Below are 16,356 nucleotides of genomic sequence, written 5' to 3'. Positions count from 1 at the left end.
TGCTGATTACACTCATTTTTTGAGTACAAGATGTTCCTCAAGTTCACAGTTAATACTGTGAATGAAGATTCTCAGCTATTCCAAATCAACAGTTCCTCAACCACCAACAGCAGTGTTAGAAGGTGGCTGAGAGCTGGGCTTCTCTCCCTGTACCTAAGATTGTGACAGCAAGGACTCAGTCCTACTGTAAGAACTGTCATATCCTGGCACATCTCCAGGTAGCCCTGCCAGTTTCCAGCCACTGGTGCTTCAAGGACTTCCCAAGACAGTGGTTGGTTTCAACATCCCTTAATGGACCACTCTTTCACGTGCTAATCATTCTGCACCCACTTTAACAGTCATCTGTAGTGAATCCCTTCTGGTACCCATGCTCTGTGACAAAAGATTTCCTAGGATGGTGATGAGGGTCTTACAGAAATCAAAGAATATCATATTTTGTGACTGGGAATCTAAACACAACCTTTATAAGGGCATAAAAATTTAATTTCTTGGGGTAGGAATGCAGCACAAAATGAACGGAAAGCCAAAGAAAACTTTGACATCCAATTCAATTATTATGAAGTGGTGAAATTTTAGCAGTACATTTAGCAGTACAGATAGCTGCACTTTCTATGATGTGGGAGTTACAGAAAAGATATTTATGATGTGGGAAAGTATTCTATGAATTTAAAAATGCTTTGCTTTCAATGCAACAATGGAGAAACACCAAGCTTTATTCTGAGGGAAAAAGTAAAAACATAATTTGATTATACTTTTGCAGCCTAAATGTAACTTCATGCAGTACCAGTCAGTACTTTGCAATCTTAAAAATGCAATTTTAAAAATTTCTAATTGAAAAGAAAATTGAATTATTTAAACTGTGACAGTGATTTTTAGCTGACATTTATTTTAACAGCATATCGTTGAGCTCTCGTTTTAAGACTGATGTTGATGATTTTGATTACTAAGTCTTTCTAAGGATTGACATGAGTGATATGATATAATAATACACATTTTTAAAACTGTCTAACATGTTCCGATCAATGAATGAATTTCACTTCTCTAAATCTTTATTAAGTATGTAATGTAGTATATGACTTTAAAACATAGTAAAATATCTGGAAAGATTCAACTTTGATTTTAGCCTCCAAAAAAAATAAATCAATGTATAAAAAAAGGTAGAGATGAGGTGAAAAGTGAAATAGTGCAAACTCTGCCCCAAATGCCAATATGCTTACTACACAGCTATGGTTTGATGGGATAGCTTCAAGGACAGGTGCGTCTCATTAGAAGTGAACAAGATTCTCTGTTTTAATGTGTTACTTCACAGCATCTATTCAGAGATAGCTGACAGAATGTGCTTATGCCATGTTGTAATTCTGACAGTGAATCAGTGTACTGCTGTAACTACCAGATACTAATAACAGGAGAGTACCAAAGCAATTAGGGAATCAAAGAATGACTGAGGTCAGAAGAGATCTCTGGAAGTCATATGGTCAAGCAGAGCTTCAAGCAGGGACACATAGAACTGATTGCCCAGGATCATATTCAGATAGCTTTTAAATATCTCCAAGGAAGCAAACTCCACACCTTCCCTGGGCAACCTGTGCCAGGGCTTGGTCACCCTGGTGTTCAGACAGCACCTCCTGTGTTACAGTTTGTGCCTGTTGCCTTTCTTCCTGTCACTGGGTACCATTGGAAAGAACCTGGATCCATCCTTTTTACACTCTCTTTTCAGGTATTTATATACATTAAGATCCCCCTGAACTTTCCCTTCTCCAGGATTAACAATCCCAACTTCCTCAGCCTTTCCTCACAGGAAAAATGTTCCAGTCCCCTAATCAGCTTAATGGCCTTTTGACTGTCTCCAGTATGTCCCTGTCTCTGTTGTAGAGGGAAGGCCAGAACTGGACACAGCACTCCAGATGTGGCCTTACCAGGGCTGATAGAGGGAAAGGATCACTTCCCTTTCCCTCATGCAGCCCAGGATACCACTGGCCTTTGCCACAAGACATGTTGCTGACTCATGTTCAACCTGGTATTCACCAGGACTCCCAGGTCCTTTTCTGACAAGATGTTCTCCACGTGGGTGTCCCCCAGCATATCTTGTTGCCCAGGATTATTCCTCTCCAGGTGTAGGACTGTGCACTTTTACTGAACTTACTGTACCTTTATGTTTCTATGTGTCTTCTAATGGATCACTGTTTTAGTAGTGATACATACCCTAAAGGTATGAGCACAATACACAGGTGAAGGCTTTGAATCTACAAACACAAGATCATATCAGAGGCCTTATAGCTACAAGAACAAATAAATGGTTGACTGTTGGTTAATAAATAACCCTGAGATACTTGGTAAAGATGGTTTTATGGACAACTGTTAAAGAAAGACCAAGCAATCAGGCTGTGTTATCAAAAGTATAAACATGACCTGAGGCAAATCTTCAACACCCTGAAGCCACATCTCACTTCTACTGGTGAAGGACTGAGGATGCAGAGCACCTGCTGAAACTCTGCTCTTTTCCAATTCTGTTTCTCCATGCAGAAGGCTGTTCCCATTGAATTTGGGACCCAGAGGAAAAGAGGAAGGGTGAATATGAGAAAGTTTTCATTATACCACTATTTAGAATTTAAAAATATCATTAGGAAAATGCAGAATTTATTGGTTTCATTGTAATTTGTTGCTCCTGTGGCATGGGGACAAGGAACTAAAGCAGTCCTGCATACAGCAAGCACATTACCTGTGTCCAACAATTCAAATTTGTTTTCCCATTTATGTCAACCACCAGCAGAAGAACACAGAAAATCAGATTATGTATCAAGAAGAAATCAGGAGTTGGTGATCACTTATCAATAAAGCACAGGAGAAAACAAAGGAGGAAGAAACCTCAACCAATTCATCTGGATTGATATAAAGTCTGTCAATACAACAACTTGAAGAGCTGAGGCTCTGTTTGCCCACACAGCCAGAGGGATCTAGGCATTTTCAAGAATAGGCAAACAAGATCCAAACTTCAGAAAAATCATGAATTGCAGATGGCAACATCTCCTTTGTTCCTAAAGTGGAGGGAATTCTCATGCCCTAGTCAAATTAACACTGCTTAGAGCAATTTGCACTAATAGTAATTCTTTTATTAGAATAACATTGAATTCCTAACTTTGCATTCAAAGTATGCTTATTTAGTTCTCAAAAATTTGGCAAGATATTTGGTTGGATACTTGGCCCACAAGGACATGTTAAAATCTGAAAGCAATACCAAACCACACGGCAAATCACAATAGCCTGCACTCCTTTTGGCTCTAAATAGGGTCTCGTTCCACTTTGAAGTACCTAGATCTTAGTTTAATAATCACTTACAAACTTGAATATATTTTCCTCAACAAATTTATACTGTATCATTATTGTTACATGAATACATGCATGAACTCCTTAATCAGAAATAACTGTACTGAAGTGAATATAAACACTATGGACAAGTTTATGCAAAGTGAAAACTTGTCTTTTTACTTTATTAACAATATCAGCAACTCTATAACCTTTCTCCACTAAAAAAAAAAAAAAAACAACAACCCCCCCCCCCTGTTTTTTAGCAAACACATTACAGGCAATTAGAATTCTAAAATTTAAGGCAACCTAAAGTACTGAAAGCTGACATAATTTCTGCATATACAGGAAACTGTCCATGCGTTAAACATAGCATATTTGACAACTTTCAAAGTTAATATAGATGGGACTACCAGCTTTTCAAGTATTTGAAAGTCCCTGAACAGGAATCTATTTTTAAGACACATATATGGTGGAGAATATTGCTTCTACTTATGTACATATATGTATATATATATTTAAGTTAGGAAAAAAATCTATATTCTCAGTGAAATTCAAAGTCATCTTCAGGAAATAAACAACAGGGGTATTATAAATATTTTTTAATAATCAAATAGCTTGTAAGACATTTCAGAAAGATATGTACTCCAATGCTCTGAACTCCAATGTATACTTAAGTGATCAATTCACATATTGAAAAATAATAAATAATTATTTTATATTGCTCACTTCTTCTCTGAGTTATAGAGATCACCAAATTCAATAAACTAAGACAAGAACATGAGGAGGCAAGTGAAAAAGTACATTTCAACAATATCATTATTATTTTCCAGAGGCGTGAGGGTATTTTATTGCTCAGCCTTTTCATGGCTTTGTTTTCTTCAATAACTGGAAAAATCAAGAGTAAGTATGACAGGACTCTAGCGGACTTGCAGAGCAGTTTAGCTCATAATGACATCAAAGTTGAAAACCTAAACTATTGCAATTAACTAAATAGAACATGTTTTTCTTACTGCTTTTGAGTAGAAGTTCTATCCAAAGAATGTGAGAAAATTCATCAGAGAAATCTCAATATTCTCTCTTAGGAGATTTTTATTTTCATAATTTTTTTTTTCTGGTGAAAGTCTTAGTATAAAGAACAAACCAAGAAAATAAAAGCCACCATTTAATGGAGTAACCCTCAGCACATGCCTTGGGCAGGCCAAGTCAAATTTCATCTTGTATATTTTACCAGAGCTTCAATCGTCTTCACTCATGGATAGTGAAATATGGCACATATGACATCTTCTTAATTACTTCTTGGGCTGAGATTAGTTATTTTATTATGTCAGGTGTTATATTGTTAAGTTGTGTTTTATACAGATTTATAGATCATTAGCTAATTATATCTAATATGAAACCTAGTAATTAAATTTTCATTAATGAAATTTAATTTGATGTTATTAAAAAGTGATAATTTTATTCTACTTAATTTTAATGCAGAAATGAAGTGCACTATAGCTTAATTACAGCTATGCAAATAATTGAAATAAACTAAGTCAGAAGTATTCTAATAATAGCAACATTTCTCCCTTTAAAGGCACATTTATTTATTTTGGTCTTAGTCTGAAATTCAATTACTTGCATTGTACTTCCTTAATTAATGAATGCTTCAAGAAATTACAGAGCAAGCAGTACTGAAAGCACTGGAGATAAAGCATTCTGTTATGATATACTGCTTTAAGCATTTCCATATGGTAGGGAACACCACAATACATCAGTTCTATAATCTGTTATTTGGAAAGGAGTATTTCAAACAACTCTTCCACTCTAAGATGAAAAAATACATCACAATAATAAATACAGAAAATATAATGCAATATATATAACACTTAAGACATTCTACATTGTCATAGTCATTGATTATTCCAGGAAACTTGTTGATGTGCCCTACAAATTTATATTTATTTGGGTAGGATCTGATTCTGTACTCTTCTGAGGAGCAATGCATTGGCCCTCTAGTTATCTTCTGAATTTCTAACTTTAAACTGTCTCTTAATCTGAATGTATATATCAACTTCACCTGAATGAAACAACTCAAACAAAGTCTTTTCCTGTATTTACTGTCTATTTTTTTGCTATTTATAAGGCCATGACATTACAGATCTGTACAGCTCTTTAGGGTTGTGGAGTCAACGAGTCTGTGTATGCCAGATGCAAACACTAATTCTTGAAATTCCAATTTGCAATTCACTTATTCACTTACTTAAAAAAATGAAACTTGAAATAGCTTAGATGATCAAATGAAGGAGAAACCAACATCTCTACTTTGGCTAATTACATCTATGCTCAGATGTGACATTAACCATTAAATGTAATTACTGGGAATTCACCCACGAGGAAACTATACAAAAAGAGTTTCTACACAAAAGGTTACACTTCATATTTGTATGATAAATATGATTAATGAGATCTGTCAAGTTAAACTCTGTAAGAAGAAGAGTTTCATAATAAAAGAGGCAATGTATAAAAAAATCTCACTATGTCATAAATTCAGTAAAATATGCACGCTTAATAAAACTATGCATATACATTGTAAGCAGGCCTCCATATTATAATCAATTATTGTTTAGTAATCATGGATGAATTTTGAATAATCACCTTAAAACACACTCTTTTTACAATAATGTATAATCAAGCAGATAAGGGTGATTTTTTCCCTTCTAACGAATGCATCTCACTGGTTTTCCTTGTTTACAATTTCAGTTCAGCCATCCAAAGAGTTTTAGTGCTTTCAGAAACACTCTGAATCTACAAGGATTCAGTTTTGTGCAATATTTCGGATATTATGAAAAAATAGAATTTACTAAATTTATGGAAAATTGAAAAAAATCAAACATAATGACAACTGCAGTTCAAAATCTCACGTTTCTCAAAACCTATCAGCACTAAAAAAGAAGTAATTTCATACTTCATAAGCAATGTTTTGACCCAAGACTTTAGCTACTGATGTCAAACAGCTAAAATTTCTTATATAAACTAAAGCAAATGGATTAAAAAAAACAACAACAACAACAAAACACACAGAGAAAACACTTTTCTTTTTCTAGTGTCAAACAGGCACAAAAGAATGTTATGAAAAAGACATTACAGATGGCAATTCAAACATTCTTACCTAAATTTTCAATAATTAAGGGGAAACTGTAATTTACAGGAAAATACACTTTAAGCATCAATGATCCACAATGAAATCTTTTGTAAAAAGCGAGAGAATGCACCTATCTTTAGTAACTGAAAGTAACTATGGGTGTAATATTTCCCTTTTCAGAAAAGAAATTTTCACAAGCTGCATAACAATACAAACATTTCAGTGCTTAATATGAAATAAATATTTGATTTTGTAACAATGATTTTTTTCATGTTTCTTCAATTACCACTAAAAATTTTCAGTTAATACAATTCAACAACAAAGACTAAGTAAGCCTGCTATAGTTTAGTGCTCATCCCAAACCAGAATGGTCAGGTTGAGGGCTGGCAGAGAGGGAAATTTTGTCCCTGAATCAGTGAGGGAAGTTCTTTTCACATTTTCAGAGTTCAGGACCTGTGGGCTGTGGTGTTTCTTTTATAATGAAACTCAAATGCCTAATTATTTTCTAGTGAATAGCGTGAAGCCATGAAGTGTACAGAAGTACTACAACACATCAAGCATGAAGAGGTCCTCCATTTAAAGAAGTTGGTCATTGTGACAGCTGAAACTGGAGAATAAACTTAATACTGTTGTAACTGTATTATATCAAAATGTTTTATAAAGTAGAATCACATGCAATTTCTTGAAACTTAATTGGCAAAGCAATTGAAGCTTAGTTAATTTTGCAACTTTATCAAGAGCTCTCTACTGTGAAAGCAAGAACACTTTCAAACAAAAAAAACCCCTACACTTGTGATGCAGAAATATTTATGTTGGGTGTACAGTGCATTTTTTAGCTAGTTCATAGAAGGGAAAATAAATTAAAAATGAAAGCATATTAATAATGTGACAAATAATAATAAAAAAAGGATAAAAAGAAATGCACTTCTATTTTCTTGAATTTTACCTGTTTCTTTCCCAATATAATTTGAATCAGAGACAGTTTGGCCAGATCCTTATGCACTTCAAAAAATCTATTAACATCAACAGGGCTATGTTACAGAGACATCCTCCTTTCTTTAAAAGGAAGACATAAATAGTGCCTGGCCTTACACATTTGCATCTAGAGGCATTACAGCCATTCTCACTTCTGAGAAATACATTTTAAATAATTAAGACTAAATTTATGCTTTTATCATGCCATTGTAATCTTTTGTGCAGTGTTCATGTTAATTTAGGAAGTTAAAAGAGAAACTCATTAACTTATAATATGAAAACTAGATTTGTCACAGTGTAATATTTTCTAAAGTTCGTTATGTACTCCTGAAATGTACTAATGAAGGTCATCTAATAGTAGAGTTTATGAGTGCTTAAGCTGTTTTGGAAACTTCAGCTTATGTGCCATAATATCTTTGTCCTTAAACTAACAGAGGAATCATACACCTCTACAATGAATGTGTGCACCTTATATAATTTTTGTACATATAAACATTTAATTTCTTCTTGAGTCATTTCACTGCAACTATTTCTTTCATGAGATAGATTCTGGAGGAACAAGGGCAAGACCGTCAAACACATTTAGCCACTTAATGATGCAGTTCAGCCATTGCTGGGTTTTTGAAGGTATGAAAGTCAGATTCCTACACATAAGATGCCTGCAGGAAATTGTTTCCTAATAGACTCTGACATTTTTGTCATTTTCATGTGAAGTCTCAGGTGTCTGCATCCCTCTGAAAATATATGATTCAATGAGCATCTGGTACTTTTGAAGTGACTAAGATTTCGATTTTGTTTTACTTTTTGTTTCCACAGCCTACAAGACAGGAGCACTGTATTAGAAGCAATGCAGTGTCAAGTACAGACTCTGACACGTGGTACTTCTCTCTCTTTTCTTGTTTTCATTTTAAGTAAGGAGAAATGGAACATCTTGTAGTGGCATCATCAGCTTGAACCCTGACAAGATGTTACCTGAGTGTGAAATTCTAAACCAAACACAAACCTTCTCCAAGAAAGTTGAAGTAGTTGATATAGATTAAAAGAAACACTGATATAAAGCAAAAGAAACTGTTCATAACCACATGCAAGTAAAAAAAGTTTCTATGAGATGTAAATAGATATTTGCATTGTATTGTTGTAACAAAGAAAAAATGAAACACAAAATATGGTGGAAAAAAATCTATCCCCTTTTCTTCCTCTTTTTCTTATTTTTATTTTTAAATTAATTTATTTTATTAATAATTGGTAAAAGCCCAGTAAGAGAATATATCAGATGAGCATTGATTGTATAAACACATGAGAAAATGGAGTTAATATACCAATATATATACACCAGTTTTAAACTGGAAACTATAGTAAGATTCAGACTATGCTGTGCTCTGAAAAATGTTAAAGAAAATAAAATTTCTTTTCATGAAAATATACATATTATGCATTTCATATCTTCCTTAAACTTATCAACCCTTAAATCCTTTACAATGCGGACACCATCTTTTGTGGTCAGTCATAATGAAAGAGGTTTCTATTCCTCATTAATTTCTCTTGTGTATTTTCATCTGGATGAAAAATTATTACTGAGGGACAGAATTGCTAGAACCTATAGCACCATTCTTGACATGATGGACAAAATGCAATCATGTTCATTTGTCAGGACACTTCTTTCTAATTTATGCAGCTGTCAGAAATAAATTACATTCTTCCTGAACTTTTTTCATCTTTTGCAGGTGAGTGCTGGTCTGTATTACTGATATTACTTCATCATTTCCCTAACAGGATGAAATTTCATTCTAAAGGCAGACCTTTTGACGGCCTTAAAATGGAAAGGACATAAAGAGAGTTTAAAAAAAGTTATTGTTCCTTGAGAGATTAATAAATGATACATCAGCAAGGTTACATACACTGACAATCCTTGGCCCTGACAGCAGAACTTAATTAATCCATCTAATTTATTGATCAATTTAGATGTAAAAACCCTTCAGAGCTAAAATTAGCCTTTCAGTCATTCTGAGTTATGAAGCAAAATTTATTACATAACTTCCATAAGAAGGAAATTGAAAAAGAAACACCTATCAGTCATCTAAGAGGTGCTAGCCATGCCAGCAAATTTGTTTCTAAAAGTTGTACCAGCGTCCTAAATTTACAGTGGCTTCTATTTCATGTCTATTTTGTTATGGAAACAAATCTGCAAGATTAGTTACTTTCTATACCTTCTAAATGGTGTGGATAATAGAGATCTGCAGTGTTACTCATGTTTTCCAGTCAGGAGGTTAAATAGCCACCCATAGACTTACAAAAGAAAAATCCCTGAGTTATCTGAAGTTTTAAATTGTATATGACAAAAGTGGTTTATTCCAGATACTTCCTCTGATACTCAGAAATTCTCAAGAGAAACAAGGAAACCACGTGTTCCAGTACACCTGGACACCTAAAGAACTGTCTGTAGGTTAAGAAATTTAAGTCCCATCAGTTTCATGTACAGATGAGTCAAATAAATTTCTATGTAATGGCTCTTTACCAAAAATCAGATATTTTCAAAACCTGCCTTTTACACTGAACCCTGATTCCGTTCCAAAGTCTATTCCAACAGAATAAGATTCCTTCAAGTATCATAAGTAATCTTAATGATGTAATATAAATATTTGCCACACACAAAGACTTATGTATTAGATTAACACAAAGATAGGCAGACAGTAGTTTTTTTAAAAAAATTTCAGCACTTTGATTTAATTAATTGAATTATTGCACACCAGCAACATAATGCAAACCTTCCTTATACTCTCATAGCAGCACCTAAATATCTGCAAGTCCACTAGCAGAAACCTGAGTCTGAAATGCATTTCGTCATCTTTTTATTCTTTTCTGTGTTGAAATAGCAAAAGAGGAGTCATGTTATTTACCTCTCTCATGAGCATCCTCTAAAAGATACACAAATACTTATTTAAGTATTTTACCTGTGTCAGTAGATGACTCCAGCACCAGTAATGACTCAGTCCTTTAAAATAAAGCTCATCTTTCTTTCACATATAGAAAGAAAATAACTTCTTTTAAGCACTGTGATATTTCAGTGAGATTAGTGTTATAGAAATCCAGAACTGTAGATGCATTCTTTTCTATTTGATGTGAAACATTTTTGGGATTTCTTTTATGCTAAAAGACTATTCGACTGGAAGAAAATGTGTTAGAATTATAGCATAGTATAGAAAAAATAATGTGTCTCCATATGTTCCCTTAATTGCTTCATTATTCTTTTCAAGATCTATGAACAAAAACTAAATTGAAGAGTTGCATATTTGAAAATTTGATGACCATAAATGACATGAACAAAAAGGAAAAGACTGGTAGCATGGTCCTTGATAACATTAAGCAGCATTCAAGTCAAGAAAATGTCTGAAAAGAACCAGGAACTGGAGGATAAAAATATGAATGCATACAAGCACAACTTTGCTTTGGATCTTGAAAGAGCGAATCAATCAGAACTGTCTACACATTCAAGCTCTGATAACATTATTACATGGAACAATGCAGAATTATAATGAGATTAACAGCAATAACAGTTACATATATATATATATATACATACATACATGAGAATTGTATAGGTATACATGTTTTCCCAGTGGTTAGAATTAAAGGAGCCTGGTTAGATATTGTCAACACAACCCCACATCACACCCCTAGAAGTCAACCAGATCGCAATGACTGATGATCAGGAATGGATGTCTCTGACAGTGTCCACATGTGAACAAGACAATCTCTTTCATTGCAGATCACCAGCCTACAGCCCTTTTTATTCTTTTGGAAACCATTTTATGTAAGTTGCTTTAAGTTGACTGGAGGAAGAAGAAATTCTGTTCACTTGATAGACTAACAGAAACTGGAGACAATTTTGCATGCAAACTGAGAGATTTTCTTTTTAAACAGAAATTTACAGCAATTTAATTGTATATTAAAAAAAAAATAAATTTTCTTGACTTATATTCACCTGTATTTGGAGAGTGTGTAAGAGAGAAGGGCATGGGCAAGTAATCATTTAATTAAATGTATTTTTTACTTGACTGAATATAAAGCAGAGCCCTGAATCATAAGTTGTTCTGTCTGTCTCTTTTTTTTTCAGGGATCATTTAAAAAAATCAACTGAATTTATTTAATATTTACAACCAGAATGAAAATAATTTTATTTTCTTTTTCTTAGTAACTATGCTGTGACACAGAATTTCAGTTAAAGCAACATAAGCAAAATCTTTGATTTGCTAGTTAGTACTTTCTACACAGAGAGAGACCTTCAGTTCCATGCAGATTGTTGAAGGATTTCCTCTGCTCTAGGACAGTTGCTGTTATATGGCAGAAAGTAAATGCCAGAGGTAGTTTTCAAAGGCATCCCTAAAAGAATTAGAGGACTTTGTACTTCTAGTTATATAACAGACTTACTTAACAGCCTTGGGCATGTGAGATTGGACAAAATTCTACTTTCTTTGAGGTATTTTCCTTTACTGTATTGCTTCCACAGGATCTAGGAAGAAACTGTGGGATATGTCTTTTTGAAAGAAAGCCTACAAGGTAAAAAAGAAAAGCAATTACAATAGAACAAGTAGCCAGGAAAAATGAAGGGACTTTATCTTCTGAAGGATTGTCCTGCTCAGAGCACAGCCACAGGAGCAGCTGCATGGCTCTGTACAGCCAGGTCCCAGCTGTACCTGGTGTGTGCTCCAAGGCTGCCTGGACTCACACCAGCCTCCAGCAATAGAGTGGTGTTGGCATAAAACTGGGCTTAAGTTACAAGTCTTTCATACATCAGTATGTGTGTAACCTACTAAATACTAATAACATAAACACTCAGGTCAGCAAAAAACAGAGGCTGCAGGGGAAAGAAAAACTCAGAGCAGGATGTGAGAGGCCGAGTTTCAGGCGTGGATAAAGTAAGGCAAAGGTGGATTTACATGTGAAACCTTGCCACTGCGGGCAAATCTTATAATCATTTGTCTTTGTTAATGGACTATGTCTTTCTTTTCTTTTACATCATGCTTTTCTTTCTCTAGCTCTCAGCTTCCAGCCATTGCCAAATATTTGTTCAAAATGAATAATTCCTATAAGAAGTGTCAGGAAAAGCAGAACTTGCCTACAAAGTTAGTTAATAACAAGACATTATAAATCAGTGAATTAAACTGAAGTAAACTGAATCATAAGTAAAGAATTAAAATAATACTCAAGACCACCTATCTTGAGTCAGAGAGCAGCTTACATGAACAATGATGACCTTTCTCTTCCTGTTGGGGTACTTTGTCATCCAGCAGAATGCTGCATTGTGGTATCCCAGTTTTGAAAATTTCATCTTTTGTTTTCCAGATAAAGGCAATTTGTTTGGCCTGTTTGTTGGTGATATACCAGGGCAGGAGTTCTCAATTAATTCAGCAGCTATTCAGCCTAGTCCTATGTCTCTGGAATTTTTCTTTTTGGTATTTTCCCATCTACAAAATGAGTAAGAATTTAATTTCAGGAAAGGATGATAGCCAGAGAAATAAAAAATTACTACCATCAGAGAAGAGATAAAACCAAAAGGCCTATTGGTAAGGAAGAAAGGAAAGGTCGAATAAAAAACAGAACTGCAGGACCTAAGGACCTATCAGATAACTCAGGAAAACTGAATGTGGAAGAGATACTTCTGAATTTCCACATTTATTTTTTGCCTTATTCAAGTGAATTATAATGTTGTGGAGCAGGATAAAGAAAAGGTATTCCCTAACCCAAAGACTTTGCAGAATATATAGAATTAAACATTTCAATTAACAAACAAGCCTAAACATCACATGAAATTTTGAATTATCTGTTTAGAGGACCAACAATAGTTCTTCAAAAAGGCTTTCAGATGTGAACAAAAAAGAGTTTGTAAAAAACATGGACTCTCACAACACTGAAAGAATACAAGGATGAACAGAGCACTTTTTGTCCATTAGCCTGTTTTTCATTTAGGACATCTGTGTCTAGTATAATAAGCTGTATTGAAGAGACTCCTTACTGTAACAGGAATTTTACAGATATTAATGAAATCCCAGGCTTGTGTGTTATGTATATACTTACACAAGGTACTAATCTGCTACCAGCCCACACACATACATCACATAAGCTTGTCAGCAAGATGGTGATTAATAGAGTGCTTCTTATTAGCATAGGACCACTAACTTTTTCTGACTCATGTTGGCAGGTGTGCCTCTATTGCTGGAGGCAACTGTGATAAAGACAGGGAGATCTAGAAGAAACCACTGAAACAGCAGGTTTGGGAATTAAATCAGAGATTTGCAATCTGTCATTATGATTTCAGTGATGAAGAAAATAAATCCAACTACGTGAGTTTGAACTTTTGCGCCATTCATAGCTGCTATTGCTATGAGAAAGCAACCCCCCCAGAGTTTGGTATTTTCACACACAGCATTGTGAAGCTTTATTGTTGCGTTTGATAGCACGGGGATTGTGAGACTCCCTGTGGCTCTGTCCCAGAGGCAGCTCTCAAAAGCCCTACTGTCTCAGCTATGAGTCACTCAGACTGCCTCTGGCACTCAAAAAGGCTCAGCAGTGCTGATGATACCATGACTCTTTGCCATCCAGATGAGATCAGTGCTCCAGACTGATGCAAAATGGAAAGAATGAAAAGTGTTATGGAAAGAATGAATAGTGTTTTCACTAGAATCCTCCTTATGTCTCACTGTACAAACTATGCTTCTAGGCAGGAAAAGCCAGAAAATGGCCTGGATAAGCAAATGAAAAGTAGAAACACTTTTAACATGGAGAATTAAATCACAATAAGCAACATGTGTTCTATATACAAACCACAATGTATAAGTTGTTCATACTAGTCTACTCTTATGAATATATAGGAAAGAGAGTTTTGATGCACACAGAGAGATAATATCTCTGAATAATTCAAAGTGGACTTTTTAAATGCTGAGTTGACACACAGTTGCCCTAGCTGGGCACAGGAAGCACTCATTTGGCTACCAGGAAGACAACTGCATGAACAACAGCTGGAACTAACATGGGGTGTTAATCCTACAAATAGTAACAGATACCACCAATCTGGTGTTTTTTCCTGTGAGATGCAGCAGACTGTTGGCACAGCAGACAAAGAGGGTCACACTTCTCTCGCATGCTCAAGCTGTGCTTCACAAGCCATATTGCCATTTCACAATGAAAAATAAACCGACATTATATACAGTGCTGTGCAACCAAAGACACTACTTATTGTTTTTCTCCTTCTGAATTCTAGATTTTACCTGGGAACATACAGAGATATAGGCTTATACTCGATATCTGAGGAAGTGCCACTGCATCTTTAGAAATGTTAATCCGATCAATAAACTCAAAATGTCAGAGGACTAAAAGAAAGCTGTGAAAGCCTAGTAAACAATGCATGTCTATACATCATGTATAAACAATGCTCATCCAAAAAAAGAAAAAGTTCATCAAGTGCACGTGCTAAAAGATGACTGAGGTAGAAGGACTCCCAGTTAACATATACTGATGGAATGGTCCTTTAATAAAAGGACTTTTTACCATTCAGAATGACTGTAGGATTTAATGTACAAAATAAGTTCAACAGAAAGAGTTTTCACACTCATATAAAAGTCTTAGAGGTATACTTTAAATGTATGACAATTACAGCCTAGGGAAAGTTTGTATAGAAACTTTTTTTTTTATTAATTCATCTTTCTAATCACAAAGGCAGGATGAGAGTGAAAACTATTTTTTTCTTGTCCTTGCCCAAAGACAAAGAAATAATCAGGACCACTGGATGGATAGACTTCCATTTATAACCATCAAATAAAGGCCATAAACAGTTGCTTGTAGGCATGACAGACACCTTTGGGATTAGTACTTTAAAATTTTTTTGGCTTAATAGAAAAATGATATTTTATATATGAGAGAGAAGTTCCTATTCCTAAAATGCTTAAATTTTTTTACTCAGAGAAAAGGTACATGCTTTTTGATTACATATACACTGGCACAATCACCAAACAAATAATTATAAATAAAAGTGGGAGAGAAAAAAGGCTGTATTTTAGGCTTACAGATGTTACCCAAATTCTGGGCTAGATTTGAGCCACAGTTACTCATAGTTTTCCACCAAAATATCTGTTTTACACAAATTGACTATACATGCTATATTTAGCACTGAAACTTTTTGCCAATGTTCTTTGCAACACTATAGAAAGCAAAAATGGCAAATACCAAAAACTTCAAACATCAGGCTTTTAACTGAATCTCAGACCCTGATTTCCTGAAGTCAAATGATCTGAAAAGAAAAAAGAAGATGACAGACTTCTAATCTGAGAAGGAGAGAGAGAAGGGGGTGGCAGGGAAGAGGATGAAACCTTAGCCCAAGACTAACAATGTCTTTAGTCTTTTGCATTTGGACATACAGAGGAATGCAAGGATTAAGATGAAAAGAGGAGAGATAGATTAAATGAATCCAGCAAAGAAAAAAAAAAATCCAGTAGAATAAATAGAAAAAGGCAGGTTTATTTAAAGTCTGATATTTCTAATCAAAACTTTAATTTCCAAAGGTGTGCAAGATAATCACAGAGCTTTGAAAAAATACTGAGTCTATCCAAGTAGCATTTATTATGTATATTAAATATAAGTATACTTTTTCAAAAGATTAACAGTGTGAATAGAGAATGAAAAAATGTTCTTTGACATTTAGAAATATTCCCACTGAAAATTCAGAAGTATAGAAACTATTTTGTCAGATCAATTGAAACTCTTCTGTGCATCTTGGGTAGAGTAGGCAAAGCTGTATTCATTTTATCTTTTAAAAAACATATTATTAAAAAAATTCTATGGGAAGAAATTCATAAATGTATTTCTGTAGTACTGTGGAGTACTGTCTTTAGCTTTGAGAAGAACCTAAAACTGTCAGTGTGCTTTTGCACAGTGTTTATCAACAATTCATAAATCCT

The 16,356-nt window shown here is 34.4% G+C and overlaps 1 protein-coding gene and 1 long non-coding RNA gene across 2 annotated transcripts in view; one reads left to right on the top strand and one right to left on the bottom strand.

Moving 5' to 3' along the window:
* Positions 1-16,356, bottom strand: part of IL1RAPL1 (interleukin 1 receptor accessory protein like 1) — a 702,170-nt gene that overhangs the window by 541,484 nt on the left and 144,330 nt on the right. The window lies entirely within an intron of this gene.
* On the top strand, positions 1,703-9,200 carry LOC120323421. Its single transcript, XR_005563825.1, has 3 exons — positions 1,703-1,717; positions 8,222-8,283; positions 9,179-9,200. It is a non-coding gene; the product is annotated as an uncharacterized LOC120323421 (long non-coding RNA).

Source organism: Pipra filicauda, unplaced genomic scaffold (genome assembly GCF_003945595.2).
Source record: "Pipra filicauda isolate LSUMZ 115617 unplaced genomic scaffold, ASM394559v2 scaffold257_size1096998_pilon, whole genome shotgun sequence".
In the NCBI taxonomy this organism is placed as follows: Eukaryota; Metazoa; Chordata; class Aves; order Passeriformes; family Pipridae; genus Pipra; species Pipra filicauda.
This window is presented reverse-complemented; position numbering and strand designations above follow the sequence as displayed.